The sequence below is a fragment of the Lissotriton vulgaris genome, chromosome 3_1, assembly GCF_964263255.1.
Source record: "Lissotriton vulgaris chromosome 3_1, aLisVul1.2, whole genome shotgun sequence".
In the NCBI taxonomy this organism is placed as follows: domain Eukaryota; kingdom Metazoa; phylum Chordata; class Amphibia; order Caudata; family Salamandridae; genus Lissotriton; species Lissotriton vulgaris.
This window is the reverse complement of record NC_141689.1, coordinates 846,314,690-846,335,999: the sequence shown is the minus strand read 5'-3', so window position 1 is coordinate 846,335,999 and position 21,310 is coordinate 846,314,690.

Sequence of the window (21,310 nt, the reverse complement as noted above, 5' to 3'; positions counted from 1 at the left end):
GCGAGGGAAGACGTAATTAAGGCCAAACAGCAGACGGGCACAGGCAGAATAGAACCCAATGGTCCTGGGGTTCTGTTCAGGGGGCAGCTCATGATCAAGCCCTTGGAGATAGTTTCAGGCACAAGTCTTCAAAGTCCTCTCTGGTCTTTTCCTCTCCGTCCTCAGCAAGGCACCACTGCAGGTTTCCTTTCCTCAGCTTCTCTTATTCCTTCTAGTCAGGCAGAGGTTCGTCGTGGTCAAAACTGGATCTAATTTCTTAGGAGCAGGGCTCCTACTTTTATACTTGGTTTCTTTTGTCTTGGCAGGCCAGGGGGCCTGAGCCTGGTTCAACCCGGTTTTGGAGTACTCTGTTGACAGGAAGCTCCCGTCTTCTTTCAGGGTGCAGGGTAGGGACATCAGACGCTCCGCAGGAGGTGGAGCCAGTATTGTGATGGTGGAGCACAACCCTATTCATGGTCAAGGACTACTCCGCCCACCCATCCTGATGTAAGCACCCTATTCACCACCTGGCAACCCCGACTGTCCCCGGGAATTCCCCAGCCCTGTCACTCACACAAACCCAGACAACAGATACACATCCTGGCAGAGGCGGGCTGAAATAGTCAGGCGAATAAATGCTAACTTTCTAAAAGTAGCAGTTGCAAACACAGGATATTAAAATAAACCTTGCTAAAGGAAATATTTTATTATTCTGAGTTCAGGCATACCAAACTTGACATGCCACCGTGTTCCCTGAGCCGGCCGGGACTATAGCGTGCAATAGTTCCAGCAGCTCACCTTGGCCTAAGAGAACAGGCAGCCCTACAATAGTGAAGAACGGGAAAGGGCGGTAATTCACTATTAGGACATGCCACACACATCAGGGCTTGTCCTACCTTACGCTTACAATGCAGCCGGCCCGTAGGCCTACCATAGGCAGTCAGCGTAACAGTACCAGACTGTACGTAGGGTCTGCGATGGCGGACCCAAGACTCCTTTTACGAGGCCGCTTCGGTGGGTGGCGCAACCAGCGATGCAGGCCCACTAGGGGCATTTGTATCTACAAGCCCCGGCACTCCTGGTGCACGTTACTGGGGACTGACAGTCAACCAAGCAGTCAATTATGGATACAATTTATATTGGGAGCACTTGCACTGCGGCACGGATTGCCCATGGCACAGTGCCTTGAGCATCGAACACCAGCAAAAACATCTGAGGCACATCAGAAAAAAGTGGAAGGGAGACTCACGCCAAGGTGCCAGGTCTAACAGTTTGGATGAGACAGACATTGTCAGTTATGTTACTACAGACATCAATGGTTAACCTATATATATTGCAACAGGGAGGTAGGGAGAGGTACTGATACATTTATCTTGCAATGGGTAGTACTAACAATGAAGGAGGGGGCAAGTATCACTCATCCTGTGTAGCCATGGTATGTACATGATTTTATTCCTTAGTAAATTCCCTCCTATACGTATACAGGAATGGGGCGGTGCTTCTTGGATTGCCGCCTCAGTATACTGTAGCAGCATTTACGTTGGATCACCATTATTGCAAATATGATGTGCCTCCAACTGGAGGTAGACTGGCTGCTTTCCCAGTAATGTACAGAGGAGGTATTAGCTCTAGGATCAAATGGGGCTGCGACATGTACACGAACAGTGACCGACCCTGGTGCCGTGGATAAGTAGCTGTATCCACACACACAACACCTTTGTTTGTAACTTCATACATCACAATGTTCAACATTTTTCCTTTGCCTTTGCGTGTTGTGTGTGATTTTAATTCACAGCCATTGAGCCCAGACACACACTCTCAGTTTTCATCTCTGGGCACTGCTGGGGAACAAGCCAGGTAACCTCCAGGGGGATGCACAGCACATTTGCAACAATGGGGAGCCAATGATGCTGCTGCTACAGTATACTGATGTGGAAAAGCATGATATCACACAGTACGCATGTGTACATATGTCAGGCTTTCAATGGGGGCAACGCAATAAGTAATGAACCAGGTTGCACAGGAAGGGTGGACTATTCACCCCTCCCTGAACTTTGTAACAATGTTTGATATACATGACATTTGCAATGGAACGTCAGGATGCATGCATGAACACTGCACTGTCTTTAGTCGTCACAGACAGATTGATATTGTGGTAGCACATTGTCCTGTCAACATTAGGCCTTTCAGTGTGCATGCTGATGTATGCGCATACCCAGCTCATGTATGGATTTCGATGTACATGGTCATTGGTATTCAAGGGCCATTAGGTGTCTGACACAGGAGTGTGATCCCTGTTTACATTTGATTCTGCTTCCCTGTGAGGGGGTGTGCCTGTGCTGACAAGACAGTAGAGCATTGTGCTCCCCACAACAGTGCCCAGTCACAGAGATCTTGTCAGTCCTCTCCCCCCGTGAGGTGAGCATGGTTCAGTGTGAACTTGCTGGGCCATGTGGGTGGGTGGGTTTTGTGAGTGACTGCCACTCCCAGCATGCTCTTGGTTATACTCCCCTTCCCAGCATGCCTTCACTTTCCTCCTTCTGACTCTGCTTCCCCGTGAGGGTGTGTGCTGTGCTGACAAGATGGCTGACAGTGGAGTCCTGGTGTTTGCTGGTGGCCAATTCCCAGTAGAGCTTTGTGCTCCCCACAACAGTGCCCAGTCAGAGAGATCTTGTCAGTCCCCCCCCTGCGATGTGAGCATGGTTCAGTGTGAACTTGCTGGGCCATGTGGGTGGGTGGGTTTTGTGAGTGACTGCCACTCCCTGCATGCTCTGGGCTACACCCCCCTTCCCAGCATGCCCTCACTTCCCTCTTTCTGACTCTGCTTCCTTGTGAGGGGATGTGCCTGTTCTGACAAGATGACTGACAGTAGAGTTCTGGTGTTTGGTGGTGGCCAATTCCCAGAAGGGCCTTGTGCTCCCCACAACAGAGCCCAGTCCCAGGGTACTTGAGAGCCTATTTCAAGCCCCTCTGAGGTGAGCATTCTTCAGAGAGGTGCTGATGGTGCAATTGTGAGGGGGGCATTATCTGTGACAACAACCCCATCATGCTTTTGTATACACTCACTTCACCAGCACACCCACTATTCTTTCCTGTCAGTCAGCTTCACTGTGAGATATTGGTTGTGCTGGCAGGGATGTCTGACAGTGTTTACTCAGATTAGTGCCACTGCCTTGCCCTATTTGTTGGTAGGTTTGTACATGTTATGACACACCTACAAATCACTATGATGTGGCCATTATTGTGTTTGTGTGACTAGCATACACTTCTTGGGCTGATTGACTTTTGTGTACTATGCCTTTGCAATCAGTGCATGGTTTCACTGTCCCCTTAATGATGATGTGTGTGTATTGCGACACAATATTGGGTATATTGGTTGCATACTCACCAGGCTCTGATATGTCTGGTAGGCCATGGATGCCCTCTGGTGTCCCGCACCTTTTCCTCCCAGGACCTGAAGTAGACTGGTTTGGCAGGAGGGTCACTGCCAGTGATCTGGCCAAAAGTGTGTTCCTTCTGGAGGAGCTTCTTGACCCTCCTGCGCACGTCATTCCACCTGTTCTGGATATCGGTCTTTGTGCGATACGCTGGTGCTTGTGCGTTCACCTTGTCCACGATACTGTCCCACATCTTGGTTTTCTGTGGCATGGGGGTCCTTGGTACCAATGTGCCAAAGAAATGTCGCTCCACTCTGAGGATCATCTACCAATATTTCTAACTCAGTGTCTGTGAACTGTGGGTTCTTCTAAGAGGGCTTGGTGATGGGTGGTGGTGAGAAGTGATGTGGGTGGGTGTGTGGGTGCAAGTGAGGGTGGGTGGGTGGGTGTCTGTTTTGGTAGGTGTATGTGTGAGAGCTTTTGGAGGGGTGCTGATGGTGTGTGGGTTGTGTGATGGGTAAGTTGTGTGTGTGTCTGTGGTTGGTGTCTCAAGTTGTTCTGTGTTGGCTGCTCTATTGTATTTGAAAAGAGTAATGGTAGTGTATTTTTGCCTTTTTATAGGTGGAGTTGTGGGTATGTCTTTGTGGTTTTTTTATTGATTGACTTTGTCATTGCTTGACTGGTCCTTTGTGTTTTTGTGGGCATTTAGGAGACGTTCTTCTGACCAAGTCGGACGCTCATGTCAGCTTGTGCAGGGTGCTCTGTGCCTTTCACGCTGATTGTGTTCTGTGTTGCATGCAAGTCTATCGCCGTGGTCTCTCTCGCTTCAGGTACGTTTTCGGGCCGTGCAAGTTGGGCTCCATGCGAATCGGTCGGGTTTCATGCATTTTGCATCGTACTGTGCGTGTCCGACGTCATTGGTCGGGTTCCTTGCGGGTTCGTGTCAGGCGGTAAGGCTAGTATCCATTTTCCGGCCGGATAGCTGATTTTTGTACGGCTCGGTCGTATGGCTTGTTTTCCGTATGGCTCGGTTGTAGGTCACGGGCTTTACATCATACTGCAGTGGTCGGACGGTGCCTGTAGGTGTCAGTCGGACTCCGTTCCCAGTACGAGTCGTAAATCCGATTTCCGAACGGAATCGGAATCGAGCCCATAGTCTTTTCTCTGTACATACACCTGCCTAGGTCTTCTTTCCAGGCCTCTTCCGTTGGTGGTTATGACGCTCCCCACAATCGTGCGATGTTTCTTTTTGCCAACATGTATCCCAATGTGATCCACTGCATTTGGTGTCTATTTAGGTCAATAGGTTCCCATATGTTCAAGAGGTATCTACGTGTCTCTGGGTGGAGGACGAGTGTGAGCATTTTGCTTAGAATGTCATGAATTTTACGCCAATATGTCTGTATATGTTCACATTCCCATAATATGTGTAGGCATATGCTTTCCTGACCGCACTGTCGCCGACAATCCCCCTTTTCAGCCCTGCCCATGTGCACCAGACAGGGCCCTGCAATATATACTCTGTGGAGAATTTTGAGTTGCACTAGTCTGAGCCTAGACGATATTCTTACTACTCTCGGGGAGGACACCACTTCCTGCCAATCTTCATCATCTAACTTAAAGCCATCCCTCACCAATTTCTCGCGTAATGGGCTGAGGAGGTCTGCCATATTATTAATCAGTTTCTTATAGGTTACCGATATGGATTTCTCGGGTAGGTAACCATCTAACAGTCGATCTTGCAGTGGGAAGGGTGCTGGCGGGTAGGAGCCTTTCGGGAAGTGGGAATGTAGTGCGTGCGGATCTGGGTGTATCTAAGGTGCTCTGTGTAAGCTAGCTCATATTGTTGTTGTAGAGAGGAAAATATTTTCACCTTGTCCTCTCCCACATATCCTTGACCTGTGAGATCCCAATGAGGTCCAATATATCTAATCCCTTCGATCTCCACAGGTTACATAGTTTTTCAGAGTCCCATGGGGGGTTGCCAATGTCAGTGTTTTCTCCCATCTCATTGCTTTGTTAACGATGTGCCATATTCAGACTGAGTGGTCAGTTGGTCCAGTTAAGGGGTAGCATTTGAGTTTAGAAGAGAGTGCTCTATTGTAATTCCCTCCCGGCAGTAGCCATCTGTCCATAGCATAGCCCGGATTGTCAGGTCGACAATAGGTGCCCTGGTTGATGGCAGCAAGGTGTGCTTCCCAGTAGTATTTTTTGATGTCTGGGAGGCTAATCCCCCCATCGTACCAATTCAGAGTGAGCTTGGTCAATGCTATGTAGGGTTTACTGTCCCATAACAAGTCTCTATAGGCTCTCAATCTCTTTAAAGTTTGTAGATGGGACAGGATCCAGCGAGTTCTGTAATGCATACAGAAAGCCAGCAGTGACATCATTTTAAAAAGGGCTGCTTGGCCCAATGGCCAGAGCGTAAGAGTTTTCCAACTTGCGATACCACATTTAAGTCTCTGCAGTGGCGGGTGAAGATTGTAATTACAACAGAGTGTTAGATCTAAGGAGATAAAAATACCAAGATATTTGAAGCCCACTGTGGTAATTTGAATTGGGCAGCTCTGTGGTGGAATGGGTGGGTCTCCATTGAGCACATACACAAGGGATTTACTCCAGTTGATGGAGAATCCAGAGTACCTTTGGAAGATTGCCAAGATGTCCAAGCCACACGCTAAAGGTTTTCTCGGGGAAGCCAGGAATAAAAGAATGTCATCGGCAAAGAGAGAGATACGGTCCTCCCAATCAGGGGACCAGCGCAGACCTCGTAGTGCTGGGTCCTGTTGAATCCATGCCGCCATTAATTCCAAGACAAGAGCAAATAGGAGAAGCAAGAGAGGGCATTCCTGACGGGTACCCAGACTCAGTGTGAATTTACCCGACTGTTTGTTATTGACCACGATCTACTTGCTAATAAGTAGGGCCATTCAATGGTGTCAAACGCCATAGACGCGTCTAATGATATGATTATGGATTCTTCTTGGATCGTAGCTGCTCTCCCAAGTACCCCATGTACTCTACGTAGGTTCAGTGCCGTGTTACGGTGCTGTATGAAGCCCGACTGATGAGAGTGGACTAGATCGCCTATTACTTTGACTAGACGGTTTGCGAGGTACTTGGCCAGAATTTTGGGCTCGCCATTTTAGAAGGGAAATTGGCCTATACGAGGTGCAATCGGTTGTGGGTTTACCCTCCTTATGTACAGTGACCAGCGTGGCCACCCTCTGATCTATTGGCAGTGTCCCTAGCTCCTTACTCTCTTCAAACATGGCTTTCAGGTACGGGGCAAATTTGTCTGGCTTAAGTTTGTACAGTTCAATGGGTATGCCATTGGGGCCAAGTGACTTTCCAGGGCGCAGTGTTCGAAGGGCCTGTGCTATCTTGTCATTTGTCAATGCGCTCTCTAAAAAGTAACAGTCTTCCTCCGATAAGGTGGGGGATGCTATATCACGTAGTAGACAGCATGAGTCATCTTCCGTGTATGGTGGACTGGCCATGTATATCGTCTTGAAGGTAGTCGCAAATTGATTTGCAATGTCCTGTGGGTTGGTTATCAGTTTGCTATCTGTATTTATTAATGTCAGTACCAACTTCTGGACCTGTCAGTTGCTAGAGCTTTATATTCGCCTTGTATAAGGTGCTGTGAGTGGAGTTTTTCATGTATAACCTCTGTTTCTAATTCTTCTTCTAGTCTGCTAAATCCTGCCTCAGCTTCTACAATCTCTTTCTGCCTGTCCTTCTTCATCCCAGCAATCAGCGACAGTGTCTGCCCCCGTATAACAGATTTAAATGCCTCCCACAAGGTCTGGGAGGAGTCTATTTTTATTTTTTATTTTTTTATTTAAAAGAGTTTTATTTAGCGCTGGCTAGACCTGATGGTATCAAAGCGCTTTACATGAGAATCAACACTGTAACAGAAAAAGTTAAACAATTACACAATACATCAAAAATAGGCAATACAATTAGGAGAGGAGAGAAAGGAGAGAGAGAAGTAGTGGAGGGGCGGTGGGAAAGGGAGGATAAGGGAAGAGACAACAAGGAGAGACGAAAGAAAGTCTGTCTAAAGACTGACTAGGTAGGTGACGACCAAGGAGGGAATCCACGGCCCATCTCCCCTATAGCTAAACCAGGTAGCTCCATCTAGCATCAGACAAAATAGTTGAGTCTCAGTACATTGAGAGAGGATAGAGGGGGAGACAAAACTAGAGGGAAGGTGAGGGAGGAGACGACAGAAGAGACGAAAGGAAGTTCAACAATGTGGTTCAACAGTATAACAGAAAAAGATCAACAATTACACATTACATCAGATAATCAGCAATACATTAGGAGAGGAGAGAAAGGAGAGAGAAAAGTAGTGGGGGTAGGGGAGGTGAGAAAGTGAGGATAAGGGAGGAGACAACTGTAGAGACGATAAAAAGTCTGTCTAAAGACCGACTGGGTAGGTGATGGCCAAGGAAGGAATCCACGGCCCATCTCCCCTATAGCTAAACCAGGTAGCTCCATCGGGCGTCAGAACAAATAGTTCAGTCTCAGTACATTGAGAGAGGAGAGAGGGAGAGACATAAATAGAGGGAGGGTGAGGGAGGAGATGACAGGATAGACGAAAGGAAGTTCAACAATGTGGTTCAACAGCATAACAGAAAAAGATCAACAATTACACATTACATCAAATAATCAGCGATACATTAGGAGAGGAGAGAAAGGAGAGAGAAAGGTAGTGGGGGGTAGGGGAGGTGAGAAAGTGAAGATAAGGGAGGAGACAACTGTAGAGACGAAAAGAAGTCTGTCTAAAGACCGACTGGGTAGGTGATGGCCAAGGAGGGAATCCACAGCCTATCTCCCCTATAGCCAAACCAGGTAGCTCCATCGGGCATCCGACAAAATAGTTCGGTCTCAAGTGGCGAGGGAATAAGTTCACAGAAAAACAGCGTGGGGACAAAGGGCAAGGGCAGATGAGGGCAGAGGACAGAAGCTGGAAAGAGTGGAAGTGGAGGGGGTAAGGGCAGAGGGGGAAGATAAGGTCACTAGAAACGCAGGAGTGTTTGCCCGAAGTACGGCTGGGTAGGTGATAGTCAAAGGAGGGAGTCAAAAGTCAGCCTCCCCTATAGCTCAAAAGGTAGCTCTACCGGGCATCATACAAAAGTAGCTAGGTCTCAGCTGTCTAGGGAAGTAAGCAGGGAAAAGGACCAGGAGAGTAGGCGGAGACAGGGACGGGTGAAGGCTGGTTGAGGTCCTGGGGAGATCAATGATTAAAGACCAGGGGAGGAACAAAAAAATCACAAAGGGTCTCACTGAGTCGGCCATCTGGAACTCAGGCAGGGGACATTGTAAATTCAGCTACAATCAGTCAGAGGGGATGAAAAATGGCCTCAGAAAGAAGCGCTGCTCACAGGCAACCGGCAGCCTCAGTGCAACTGTCCAAAGTCGCCCAGACTACAGCGACAGTACAGTGGAGGCTCGCCTCTTCCTCCCCCCATCCACCACCCCCCCGGTACCTGAGGAAACGTCACGTATTTTAAGACCCCATCCGGCGATGTTACGGCTTCTTCAGGTTTCTCTGGGGCCTGCTGAGGGCCCGCTCCCACTCCTCAGCTTGTGGCTATTGGGGAGGGTGCTGGCTCAGCAATACATGCAGGAGTTCTTCACAGGGCAGGTGAGAGGGGACACGAATGGCTCCTGGAGCTCGCGCACCCCTCATTTTCTTGGAAGTAATTGTCAATAGCTGTGTGTAGTGCTTTACGAACTTCAGGATCTCGGAGATACCACGGGTTGATGGGGGCAATGTTCCCCACCTTTGCATGACTGAGGCTCATTTGTTCCCATATCAGGGAATGGTTGGAGATCTCTCTAGCTAAAATGTCTGATGTCGTGGATGTGGGCGGCTTGTGAGGCGGGCACTAGGATATAGTCAATGCGGGAAAGGCTATGATTGGCCCTGGAGTGGAAAATGTGCTGTATTCTTTCTGGTTTGTATGTCCTCCACCCATCCACCAGCCCTAGCGCCTGAAGGAAGTCAGGTAGCTATCTGTTAAATGATCCAAGCTCACATGGTAGGTGTCGGTCTAATGTGCCCAAGACTACTAAGCTGAAGGCCCCCCCCAATCACCAGTAGACCTTCTGGTAGTGAAATTAAGAGAGTACCCAGGTCTCTAAATATGGTGGTTTGGAGGCCAGGTGGCACGTAGACCGACATAGGTGTTAGCGTGAGTCCTTCTCACAAACCTGTGACTCCTATGTATCTACCCTGGTCATCTGCCCAGGCGGAGCTCACAGCAAGGGGAAAGGAGTTTCTTACCATGATTCCTACTCCTCGTGAGCTAGTAGTAAATCCTGCATGTGCTACCAATTTGTAACCCCACCTGTTTAACTCCTTACAGGAACTTCCCACCAAGTGTGTTTCTTGAAGCAAAATATTGTCAGGGGCCCGCCGTTTGATATATTGCAGGATGACATTAAGTTTGACTTTATCTTTAAGCACGTTGACATTCCAGCTTAATATTTTAGCACTTTTGTCCCATTGTGTACTCAATAAGTCTAAAATACGTCCTAGGTTCCTCCGTATAAATGTCAGCATTGTCTGTTGATGTAATCTTCATAACATAAAAATATTGTGGACCCTCAACTCCATACCCCCCATTCTCCCCCCTTCCCTCCCTGTGGCTTCCTGCCCCCTATATCCCTCCCATACTCCTCTCTCTCTGCCCCCCTGCAAGTGGATTTCGAAGTACCCACTCCCTAACAAGGCAGAGTGCCTGTCGCTCTCCCTAATCTATAAGAGGAACTTGGTGTGCAGCTATGTTACCCCGCCATTGTGTAAGGATGCATCCATGGTATACTGGGTATCTAGGAGACATCCCCACCCCGCCCGCCCCGCGGTACAGCCATACAGCGTCATAGAGGCAGTCCTTCCCCATCCTCTTGTTAAAGCCCAATTCTCAGTTTTCCACTCTTATGCAGCAGTGAAAAACGCCATATACATCTCTTATGTCACTGTAATCTCAAGATCCCCCGAGAGGGTTACAGGTAGCCAACGTCGTGTTTCCATTCTTGTCTGCTCATCTGCGTGAAGTGGATTCTGTCTCTCTACGGTGGATTTTGTTCCCTTGCTGAGCATTGTTGTCGGATCTTCCTGATCTGGGTCCTCCATTGCGAACTTTATTTAGTTTCTCCACTCTGCGCCAGCCCTCTATCCACTCCCAAGCATCCTCTGGGAAAGAGAAGAACCATGTCTTGCCGTCTGATCCAAGACGGAGTTTTGCAAGGAAGAGCATGGCATATGTTATTCCTTTGTCTCTAAGGGGTGGTTTGATCACCATGAAGTTACGTTTTTGAGCTTGTACTTTGGTGGGAAAGCCTAGGAAGAAGGTTATCTGGCTATCCTCCAATTTAAGCGGCGGGTTTGCTCGAGCCTTTTGGAGAATAACTTTGCGATCACTGAAACTGAAGACTTGGGCTATAATTGGTCTTGGATGGGCCCCAGGCCGAGGCCTACCTCCGGGGACCCGTCGGGGGCGTTCTATGGAAAAGTAGCTTGATGGTATTTTTGGCTGTAGTTGTTTCAAAATTAGCTCCTCTACAAATAAGTCTGTCGCCGGGCCTTCTGCCCATTCTGGAACTCCTAGAATTCATGTTATTATAAAGTGCCCTGCCTTTGTATTCATTCAGTAGGCCCTCCATCTTTATCTACTTTTCTTGTAGCTGACTCACCTGCTTTTTTAACAAGGTGGTGTACAAATTCAGAGCAGCTGTAGCTGTCTCTACTTCTTTAAGCCTGGAATCCATTTTCCTGAGGTCATCTCTTACCAGGGATACTTCCATATTTACAGTGTCTCTAGGGAAGAACGTACTCCTGTGATGGCTGCCAAGATGTCTTGGAGTGTTCGATCCTTCTGTGGATTTTGTTGGTCTGGGCTTGCCGGAGATCCATGCACGTCTGCACTTCTGTCTTCCCCTGTCTTTGACCTGGCAAATTTAGCTAGCTTAGCCTGCACAGGTGTTTTGCTTCCTTTCCCACTTGCCATCTTGGGCTGTTACGTATTATGGTAGACTTTATTGCCAGTGGGTGTTGGTCCAGTACCTGCCTTCGCCTATGCAGGGGTTACCTCCCCCACTGCCGGCCTGTCAGATTCCCTAAGCCAGTGACCCTTCTTTTCTGCCCCAGGGAAGGGCCAAGAACCTCTGTATTCCAGCGAGATTGTGTAGGGGGCTCCTGTCTCAACCCATCACACTGGTGAGCCCTTTCAACCACCCCAGTAGGTGGTAGTGCCTCATAGTCAGCTGGAGCACACTGATGCTGTGTCCAGGGTACTGCTCCTGCCCCCCAGCCGCCGGATCAGTAATGTTGCTATCTGAACCCTGCTTTGGCGCAGGATTGCACATTCAACACATGGCGCTGCTGCCTGCCTTCTGTACCCCAGAGGCTCCTCCGGAGCGATCAAGGCGAGTCCCCCTGCCTGGCCTGGTCGGTGCGTCTGGTGGATGCTCTGAACTCCAATGCTAGTTCTGAGAAAACACCCACAACGACCTTCATCCACTTATAGTCCATCATGGAATCATGTGAAGGCTTATATACCCATGTGAGACGTGCAGAGCCGAGCTGATGTGCCCATTTCCTTTTGCGCCTCTTCCCTGGGTTGGTATTGCATTTGAGCCTACCCCACTTTTAGAAGCCGGGTCCTCAATTAGTCACTTATCCAGCTTGCCTCCCATCGGCACCCTTCAGCCTCGGTCTCTGGTGGGCCTTCGCCGTGTCGCAACACTCACCACCGGTATGTGCCATGGCTCCGCTCCGATACTCGCAGAGCTCAGCCTCCTCTCAGAGCTGATTCCTCACGCCCACGTCTCAGTGCCATGCTCCAATGCCAGTAATGATGCAGGCTCACTGCACCCCTAGGAGCCGGGGTCTCAATTAGACTCTCAGTGGGCTCGTGCTCTGCACTGGACACCAGTCATCATTATCGGTGGGGCCCCTCTGTGGCTCAGCACTCACCGTCGGTGTGTATTGGGTCTCTAACCAGATGAACATAGAGGTTGGAGCCTTCTCTTACTGCTGGGGCCGATGCAGCCTCGTCACACCGCCCTTCGGAATAAATTCACTACCAGCAGGACGGGAGAAGGGGGAAAAATGGGATAACAAGAGAGGCTCCACTACAATGCCTGCTTCTCCTGGAATCTGTAATTACAAAATAACAGAATTTACTTTTTTGGTTCTCTCTAGCCTTGACTCATAACTTCCACCACCACCCACACTCTCTAAACCTTTACCTGAGCTGAACAGTGGAATTGCCTCTCTCTGAATGCTGCTGGTGAACAGAAGGATATGCAGAGCTAAAGGAGTAGTTGTAGGTACTTTCTAGACAGGCAGTTGAAGGTTGTTGGTAACCATAATATATATATATATATATATATATATATATATATATATATATATATATATATATATATATATATATATATATATATATATATATATTCCTACATACAAGCTAGCATCAATTCAACAGCAGACTCTGCCTAGAGATTCCTTATTGCCTTCCTGCGCAGCAAATGCTTTATAGCATGGAAGACTGCTCTGCCTAAGTAGCTGCCAGTCACATCATTCAAAAGTTCAAAGTGACCAGAAAGTATGGAAGAGACAATTCTCTTGTGGAGCACTGCAAAGTTCTTTCTTAAATGTCCTGAAACAGCGCTACTAACTCCTATGCACTGTCTTCCCAATAGCTAGGCGAGTATAAACAAAGGTTGACTCACCAATAGCGGAGTACAAATACAGGACTCAAGACACCACAGAGATAGCCTTGAAAATGCTCATGAGGTCGAATTCCAGAAGGACTAGGAATGTCGTTGAACTCTTCAAATCTCCAGACTGTCAGGCGGCGATAATAAACGGAATTTAAAGTGCCCCTGAGGAAAATACTTCGATGCTGTGAAAGGAATAACGAAACACAACCTCCTCACTGAAATGTTCAGTTGAAGTGCATCGCATTCAGGGAACGCGAGCACAAACTTGAAAATAGTTGCGGAGCACTAGACCGCTAACCTACGAGATCGCACTGGGAATAGACGCCATATTGGATGGGGTGAAGACGAACAATAATCTTTATTTGGAGCGTATCAGGGAAGGAAAATGATGGAGTCTGCACCAGGGATAACACAGCTGTTTTCTCCTGTAAGCTATTAGTTGGGAAACAGAGAAGGAACACAGATTGCCGTTCCTAACATCAATCTTTTACCTCCAGCGTCTCTCCGGGGACGGCCGCCCCCCCGATCGTGCTCCGCCAGTCCCCTTGCGCATCTCTCGAATCACTCGTTAATGCAGGGGAGTGCGGCCATCTTGGGTTCGAACCCTGAAAGGCTCGGGGATACTGGCACCTTTTTCACTCCCACGAGTGGATTTTCGCTGCCTGCTGGCACCATAGGACTCCAAGCGGGGATCATCCTGCTTAGGACAAGATTTAGAGGATTGTAGTCGGATTAAGTACAGGATAGACGGTTGGGGTTTTGGAGCCACACTAACAATCGGCCATTCCATTCAGCTGCTAGCTACACCTCCCAGGAAAGAACTTTTTGATCAGTGAAAGATTATTTGAGAATAAAGAGAAAGCTAATCTAAAATGATAAAAAGTAAAAACAATTGACCTCAACAGTTTAAAACCAGGTAGTGTGAATGTGTGTTTATGTCCCAAGGTGAATATATGGTATTGGAGTACCTGTTTCTTGTAACCCGCTGGATCACTTATCTTCCTGGTTTTCTTGGGTCTGTGTGTGTGTGATAGAGATGTGAGGGTTTAAGAAGCCCAGGGATGGCCCAAGATTATTTATTACATAGACTTCTTTCTACCGCATTTACTAGATGTCTGTGTGTTGTTTATCTGTAAGGCATCCTGGGCCACAAGTCACTTTCTTGATTTCTACATGCTGATAAAGTGAGCTTTATTGTGGGTCGTTGAGCGGGTGTTGACAACCCCATATCCCATACTCGATGTTAGACTTGTCATGATTAGATAAATAGAGGTCATTTCATGTGGGAGATTTCCAATGGAAACATATCTAGGAGTAAATCTTAAACATGTCTACATCAAATTATGTCATGTACAAGCAGTGCTCAAGTCTAATGAACTGGCTTCTTTATTTAATGTTATCTCTGAGTAGAACATTTTTTGGGTTCCTAACTTGATCCTAATTTTTAACTGAGAGTTTCATGATGGCCCTTAAAAAATATGATACAAAGAAGCCAAGCACTTCAACTGCCACCTCTAAAAATACCATCAAATTGACATGGGCTGGCATCACAGGTATTAGCTTCTTCTGGATGGTATGGCATACCTGGTGAATCCAGGTTTAGGGACATACCAGTAAGAGCTCAATCACAGGTACCATTCTGATTGCCCCATACAATAATCCATATGTTTGTTACCACAGAGGTGATAGTAATCATTGGTGGTATAGCAGAGTCCACCGAAAGAGTTTAAATTGAACAAGTAGCATAGACCACTGGATTCGGAGGAAGGACGGTGTTCCAAAATATATGCATCCTCACCATATTCTACACAAAGTCTTTGCTCAATACCCCATGTCCTTGTTCAAATAATTGTCACCAGGACTCAGCCTGTTAATGTACACATCAAAGGAGATATTGGAAAAGTAAGTTTAAAGGATGCCTAGTTGCCAGTAAAGATGATTGCAATAATTTATGTCCTAGCTCTTTACTGTTCTTGTTGAGACATATGCTAAGGGGGAAGTAGTGGAAGACACATCAAGTCATGCAGGATTTGCAATTCCCACTGGCTCCATTTTTGTGCTTTGGAAATTTAAAATTGGCCAGTGATCAACAAGTACATCTACAAACGATTATCAACAACCATGTGTTTCCATTTCCCATGCCCACTGAGCCTTCCACCGCAATAGAAACATCCATTTTCAGTTTCACTGCAGATATTCACATATTCTTTTGAATGGGATTTTATTCTGTCCTTCATAATGACAACAATTGCATGCCATTGTATGTCATATAAAATAACACACTGTAATGTGGGAAGCAAGGCAAACATCTTTATGTAAAGGACGAGACAAGTTCCCAACTTTTTCCAACAAGTTTTCCATCTACTGGTTCCGTTTCTGGACCTGTGACCCCTCTGGTCAGACAGATAATGATGGTATACTAGATGGCATACTTCAATGTACAGTGTCAAGTCTTCAAGCTATGACCTCATAGTATATCTCCAATAATGGCTCAGCCTTTAGTTCACAGCTGCCACATGTTCACAGTGTATATGTGTAGCACTTTGAATAAAAAAAAACCCAGGGAATTCTCTGTTCACCAGACCAAATTAGATTACCACTAAAAACATCTACTGGCTTATTGAAAAAACTGGAAGAGTAATAAGAAAGCCTTATTTGAGGAACTCATCGACTTTTCTTCCAACTCTAGGGCTTTTAACACATATTAACAACCATTGGAATGGCTTTATGGATTATCCATTAACAGTACTGTTCTAGGTTCTGAGGGAAGACTAACTAATGCAACTATTGCCAAAGCCTGCTCAAGGGCTTGAGATCTATTCTAGACCTCAGATTTTCTAAACATACAGGCATGACAGTAGACACCCTTATCAAAATTGACTGGCCTGATCGCTTCATCACCCTTTTGTCATGAAATCCCTTTGGATCGCTATGAAAAACCTAATCTAAACCCTAACATGACTGAGTCAGGGACACTAAATATATATCTCCTCAGATGAACTGAGTTATTCAATCACGACACTAACTCCTATATATCAAAAACAGAAAAATACCTCCTAACTTGAGCATTACAATTCCTCTCTCCTGGCCATTATAGACATTCTAGCTCCCATTTCTGTCCTAGAAAAGTAAGTAGGATAGGAAATACCTAAGATGTCTGATATCCTAATTAAATTCAGAGAGATAACAAATATACTTTCTACTGCACACACGTAAGAAATGCCCAACACCAGCCTTAGAAAAAAAAATCTGGATAAAATTCCAATCCAACTTTTCAAACACCCAAGTTAACATTCCCCAAGATCAAATTAAAGCAGAAAAAACTAGCCAGTTATATCCTTTGCCATGGTAATAATACAACCAAGTCTTCTCTATTAATTGCTGAAAGTTGCAAAGAATTGGCACATTTATTTGACAAAAGGTGCATATAATTCAGAATGAAATACCACCTCCATAATGTTAATGCCTCAAGCCTGAGAATCGACTTCAATATGTAGCCACTATCAAACCATTCCGTTCTAAAATTGTGAAAGAAATAATCTTCTTTGGCAGGTAACTGCTTCACCCTCTATGTCCTAACATACCAACATCTCTCTGTTTCTCTGTTCTTTTTACATGGAAAGATGATGACAGTGTGCATTAGGCAAAGTACACTTCATATTTCCTTAAAGACGACCCATAAGAGAACATAAGAGAAATATCTTTAAAAACACACAAAAGCTGACCTGGGCAACAGTTGCAACTTAAGTCCTATTACTGACCTAATCTTTCTTGACACATTGTAGAAAAATTTGCTGCTAAGTAACTAAATCAATACATACATGAAAAGGAACCACTAAATAACTTTCATTCTGGACTAAGCCACAGCACAGAAACGACAATGATCAACGTTCTGGTCGTTCTGGATCCTTCATTAACCTTAGATTAATCATGATCTGCTTCTTAACATAATTTTGGCAATGGTGTTGTGTGTTGGATGATATTACAATGATTCAAGTCATATCTGAACGACACAGCTAAATTGCCAAGATAAACAACATTTACTTCTAGCCTAAAAAGTCACAGTTTAGTGCCCTTAAAGGACCAGTACTATCTATCATCCTTTGAAACATATCCTCAACCTTTTGTTAAAACGTTTTGCTCTCTTAAGATGGTTACATGCTACACATGCAGATCTTACTTAAAAAACTAAAATGATTTAACTACCGAATACATCATGGACTGTTTAACTCAAATACAAAACTGAATGATTACTCAGCAAATAAAGCTGATTCGTAATTGAACTGAGTTTTTCTCTTTATCAACAATGGACCAAAATGGTAGCAGTCCAAAGTGATGCAGACTGACTTAAAGTATGAAGGTTTCTGCTCATACCGTCATACGTAATAGCCATGGGCAAATCATTTGGCTTTTGCTTCACAACAGTCTTAACCTAGACTTGCAACCCCACTAATTTTATGCACAGTAAGTCAAGGAATTTATGACTAGCATAAATTTAAAATAAATAGTCAAAGTAGTGGTTATCAATTGCTTGGAATGTGGTATGTCCATACTCATTGACTTCCCCCCCTACCCCCATTGAAATTACACTCAAATAGCTTAATTTCCAAGTCTGTTACATTCTAAGATCAATATCTATCAACTCAAAAGCTCTGAACTTTAGCCCACTCTACTTTGTAAAGATCCCAGGTTTCCACAGTAGAGACGCAGGATCCCACCATTACTTCCCACCATCACACCTTCAGTCACTTTTGAATCTTTCTCCTTAACTACATGATCACACCTGCTCTTTTTGAGCTTGTTAAAAATTGGGGTCTTTAGCTGGCAGAGGTATGCAACTTTGTCCAAGTATGGACCCTTGCTTCTAGTCAGGATGAGGGAGTTACACACTTTAGATAACACCTGCTTACCACCTTGGCAGCTTGGCATGAGCAGACAGGTTTATCCCAAAGGCAATGTGTAAAGTATTTGCACCCAGACACATAGTAACACAGTGAAAACAATATAAATGGGCAACACACCAGTTTAGAAAAATAAGACAACTTTAGCTAAACCAAACAAGACCAAATGACAAAAATCCAACATACACAATTCAAAATACGACTTTTAAAAGGATTACTGGAAGAATACAGCTCATAGAAACATATAGTTCCAACGTGGTGACAGGCACAGATTCAAAATACAGCACCAACCGCGAGGTTCACGGGCCAGCCACGGAGTCACATGGACCCCCAAACAACAGTAACTTGGAAAACAAAGTAAAAAGACAGTGCTAGGCGTCTCGGAGTTGAAATGTTGATGGCAAAGGCAAGGCCAACTCCAGGGGAGGCAAGGTGTTGAGTCTGCCGGGAGGTGAGGCGTGGCATCTGGGCTGACAGTGAGGGTTAGGCTGCGTCAGCAATGAGGTGCCTGTTCCGTCCCACAGTACAGGTGTCAATGAGTTTGGGAAGTCAGCCACATTGGTTATCGGCTCCACGATGCTGATATGTAGGTGCTGGCGGTGACCAGTGATGGCGTCGGAGAAATCGATAACTTGCAGGCTTCTGCAGGCATCGGGCAGCGATGCAGGCATGACGGTGCACTATGCACTTCACAAGTGGTGCCCACAACCTCGGTGCAGGTAGCAGCATCAGCGGGAAGCACTGAGAGCGTTGGTGTTGTTTGTCTTGGGTTGCAGCACCCACCACATGATGTCAAGGCCTCAGAAGCTGCAATTGGCATCCTTTGGCAACCAGGAGTCCAGCAGAGGAGTCCAGGTGCTGTTCAGCAAGATGCAGGTGAAGTCTTTTTGTTCCTGAGACTTCACAACAAGAAGCAAGCTCTACTTCAAGCCCTTGGCGAATCTTCTTAAGCAGGATACCACAGCAAGGCAAACGTCCAGTCCTTCTACTGCCCACAGACAGAATCAGCAACTGAAGGCCAACGTAGCAAAGCAATACACAGCAAAAGGGTAGTACTCCTCCGGACAGCTCATCAGCTTTTCTGCTTTGCAGGGTCCTCTTAGTGCGGAAGTAATCTAAAGTTCTGGGGTTTAAGGTGAGGTTCCGTGACAATTGTAAGTGGTGTTTTCGACTCGTACGAATATAGTCGAGTCTGGTATCTACGAACCGCAAATGACGAGTTTAGTAAGTGTGCGCAGTTTCGCTGTGCTAACTTAAACTGTTCGTTTGCTACGTGGGTTCTTCATCTGTACCCACGGGTTCCATCTTAGATACGGCATCCATTTTGTCTCTTGCCCTCAAGTAGCCAGCGAACGGACGTTGTCCGCTCCGCGACCCTGGGACTCCCAAGATATTTGCGGAAGACACATGTCCTTTGTAAATGTCTTTATGATGAGGGGGATGATACTGTAAGGCAGATGGCCCCGCTCGAGGCTCATCTCGCCGTGCCGGTTTATTGTCTCAGCCGTGCATCTCATTAGGCACGTCCCTTTGATGCCTGTAGCTCGTGTTTCTCGATGCCTCCCCTTTTACACCCTTTCCAATCTCCCCACTGTTTCCATCTTCCTCTGCACCTGTCCTTGTTCCTTTTTTGATCTGTTTTACTGCTGATTGGAATGTACTAATGGTGGGAAGATGGGTTTTTACAGTTGGGAACCGCCAAATGTTTCTGCACTTATGTTCCGGACCTTATGAGTATCAAAGTGACCAAAGCGACCCCTCTCGGGGATAATTGTGGGAACCGGGTTGTAAACCTTTGTCTGCTATGCAAACCTATGGGAGAATCGTGTATAAAAGGAGCGATCCAAAGAACCAATTTGAAGCAGTCTCCCCAAACTACACTCGTTGTACTTCCGTGATTTCTGTGTTTCCCTGCAGCAAATAAACCTTGAATCTTTGACGCCGAAGGAAGTGTCCCGTGTCTCTGTCATTCGTACGCCGGAGCAGGTTACCCACGAAGGTTTCAGGTGTTGTCCCCTGGCACCGCTGGGTCTTAAAGAACCCAGTCCTTCAGTTGGCGCCCAACCTGGGGCTGCATCAGTGGTACCGGTCCAAGCCCGACGATCGTGAGGAACTTCGTGTGAAATCTCCGAGGGAAGGTGCACTCCGCTTCATCGATCCCGTTGTCGAAACAAGTGGCCCGAAGACTTTTCCCGCGAAGATTCCCGCCTCCTGACGGCTGCGACGGACTGCTGCCCTGACTGTAGACCTGTTTTGGCGCCTGGCGTAGACCTTGGTAGAGCGAGACAATTGACGGGCCTTCCTGGTGACGCCATCGATCTTTGAGTTAAGTATTTGTGGGTCGCTCCCAGAGTTCTTGGTTGTGGTTGCTTAGTGGTTGCATGGTTCCATTGCATTTGTAGTCTTGGTACTTTGTTGTGTTGTTTGACGACTGCAGCCGCCAAAAACCGAGGGTTTTTGCTTTTACTGGGACTTGGTAAATCCCGTAACCCTTGAAGTTTGTGAAACTCGACTAGTGTGCAAGATGCCTAGTCGCAGTACTTTGTTTAGTTGTTTCGGACGTTGTGGTGCGGATTCCCAACTGGAGGACTCGTGTCCGATACCTCCGGTTGGAACTCCGACTTATGAACTGTACAGCAAACACGGGCTAGGCCCGATTACTTTTAATGAATATTGGATTCGCTATACAAAGAAGGACGGTGTCCTTAGTTGGCCACCTCACGGTAGCTTTGAGACCCCGATCCTAGATAACTTAGAGGCTAAATTGTTCGATGTTTGATGCCTTTCGGTTGTGGCGTAAAGAAGCCCGACAGAAAGAAATCAGACAGACTAAACGAAATCAGAGAGATGGTGTTGCTACCATTGTTAAGAAAGCAGAACAATTTCAGCGTGATAAGGAGGTTAAGGAAAAGGAAGTGTTTGATAGACTACAGCACATGACTATAGATAAATGCTATCCTGCTTTGCCTACGGAGTCGGAAAAGAAGGAAGAAGCAGTTGAGGATCCTTTAATGTCCTATCTTATGAAGTCGCCACCTCCGTATGTACAGGGTACCACAGCTCCTGTAGTTCCCCCTGTACCTATTCTTCCACCTATTCTTCCTCCACCTGTTCCTCAACCTGCACCCGTTCTTCCGACTGTTCCTGCTCCTTTGCCTGTTGCTATCCCTACTGCTCCTCCGCTTCCACATACTCCTGCTCCCGCTACTGCTCCCGCTTTGTTGACTCCTGCTGTTGCTTCTGTCTCTACTCCTTCGCTTGTTAGTCCTGTGTCCTATACTTCTCCCTCTGCTCATAGTCGTACTTCTC